Here is a 2,452-nt window from a genome sequence, read left to right as displayed (position 1 = left end):
TTCCCACAGGGAGATCACAGACTGGGTCCTTTGTCTTGAGGCTTAATCTCTTTCTCTAAGGTAGGAATCATAGGGGAGGTCTCAGGGGAGGTTTTCAGCAGAATGTTAATCGGTTTTCTAGGTGTGCTCCTTCAGGGCTGTGGTCTTCACTAGTTGGTCAGTCATCAAAGCTGATCCTGGTGTCACCCACCTGATTTTGCTGCTTTTCTGAGCTGAAATACAACTGAGGCCTAGATGTTATTTCTGGGGAGGTGACCATCTGTATCTGCTGTAAATTGCTCTGTCAGTTTGTTTAACTATCTCAGTTTCCTCATTCCACGTGTCCTGGTTTACTGGCCTGTCGCAATAGTAGAGCCAGTCACATGAATTTTTTGGTTTCCCAGTGCATATAAAAGTTGTGTTACACTATATTATTAGATAGGACAAGGGTCTCAGATCTGGGTGGTTCTGACAGTGCTATTCTTGCTAAATGTTAACATGTAGCACAGTATTTTGCAGATGCAGCTGTAAAGAGATGATCTTGACCAGGAGCCCAACAATAAGTTTAACCAACTGCCAAGGAGAAAATGTGTAATTAACTGAATATTGTATATAAGCAACAACTACGCCTCCTTTCTGTAAGACAGAGGTTTGGGTATGAATTCCCTGTCTCCTTTACTTGCTGCAAGTAAATAAAACTACCTCAGGACGACCACATCTCATCCTAGCTCATTTGGTTCAATGGTTAGAGCAGGGGTGGGCAAACTTTTTGACTCGAGGGCCACAATGGGTTCTTAAACTGGACCGGAGGGCCGGAACAAAAGCATGGATGGAGTGTTTGTGTGAACTAATATAAATTCAAAGTAAACATCATTACATAAAAGGGTACGGTCTTTTTTTTTTTTTAGTTTTATTCATTTCAAACGGGCCGGATCCGGCCCGAGGGCCGTAGTTTGCCCACGGCTGGGTCAGAGTGTGGGCCTGCATACCAGGGGGTCTCGGTTCAGTGTCACAGATTCAATTCCTGCTCAAGGGCAGGTACCTGGGTTGTAGGCCCGAAGTTTCTTTCCCCGTCTCTCCTTTCCCCTCTAAAAAAATTAATGGATGCCTGGCCAGTGTAGCTCAGAGGTTGAGTGTCAACCTATGACCCAGGAGGTTGAGGTTCAATTCTGGGGCGGATCACATACCCGGGTTGTGGGCTCAATCCCCAGTGTGGGGGCTTGTAGGGGGCAGTGGATTGATGATTCTCTCTCATCATTGATGTTTCTACTTCTCCTTCTCCCTTCCTCTGAAATCAATACTAATATATTTTAAAAAAATCAATGGAAAAAAATATTTTCGGGTGAGGATTATCAACAACAAAAAGATGACCACTTCTCGTTCTTGACTAGAACACCCCAAGCGGTGACCCCCTGGAATTCATTATAATACTCTAATCTATTAAGTGTGCAATAGCATTATGTCTTTTTTAAAAGTACATAACTTAATTAAAAACCACTTTCGCTAAAAAATGTAAATTTATTTTAAAAATGTAAAATTTTTGTTAAAATTTTTAACTTTTGCTAAAAAATGTTTGTAAATTTGTAAAAAAAATATATTATTAAAAAAATGCTTACTGTCATCTGAGCTCTAGGTGAGTGTAATCTGGTTGTAAAGGGTCTTGTCTCAATACTTATGGCTGCTGATTGCTCAGAGTGGTAGTTGCTGAAGGTTGGGGTAGCTATGTCAATATCTTAAAACTAGAGGCCCAGTGCACAAATTCGTGCACGGGTGGGGTCCTGCTGGTCCTCCCCAATCGGGGCCAGCTAGCTGGAGGAAGGGCTGCAGGAGGTTGGCCAGCTGGCCCCGCCCCCATCGGGTGGGTTGGCTTGCCCCAGTGCACATCATAGCGACCAGTCGTTCTGGTCGCTTGGCTTTTATACATATAATAGAGGCCTAGGGTGCAATTGAAATCATGTGAGGAGGCGCCCTGCCTCCCACTGTGCAAGAGGGGGCCGGGACCCACGCCTGACCCGTGTAGCGCCGGCTGGCCACAGTGTTGTCTCCGCTGGGGTGGGGGCGTGCTCCAAGCCACGCAGCGGCTGCTCTGAGCACTCCCCGGGCCGCCGCATTGTGTCCGCTGGGGTGGGGCAGGTGCTCCTGTGTGTTGTGTCTCCGCTCCAGCCCGCCCCCAGCCCCAGCCTCCCCATGGCCGCTGGGGTGGGGACGGCATGCAGTCCCCTCCTGCCCATCTGCACTTGCAGCTCCTCCTGAGCGGTCGTGATGCTCAGCTAGTTAGCATATTCCCTGTTTATATATATAGATAGAAGCCCGGTGCATGAAATTCATGCACGGGGGTGGGGGGTCCCTCAACCCGGCCTGCACCCTCTCCAATCCGGGACCCCTTGGGGGATGTCTGACTGCCTCTTGCAATCTAGGACCGCTGGCTCCTAACAGCTTGCCTGCCTGCCTGCCTGCCTGCCTGATTACCCCT

This window comes from Myotis brandtii, unplaced genomic scaffold (assembly GCF_000412655.1).
Source record: "Myotis brandtii unplaced genomic scaffold, ASM41265v1 scaffold62, whole genome shotgun sequence".
NCBI lineage: Eukaryota > Metazoa > Chordata > Mammalia > Chiroptera > Vespertilionidae > Myotis > Myotis brandtii.
The sequence above is the reverse complement of the archived record's forward strand: the minus strand, read 5'-3'. Positions refer to the sequence as shown.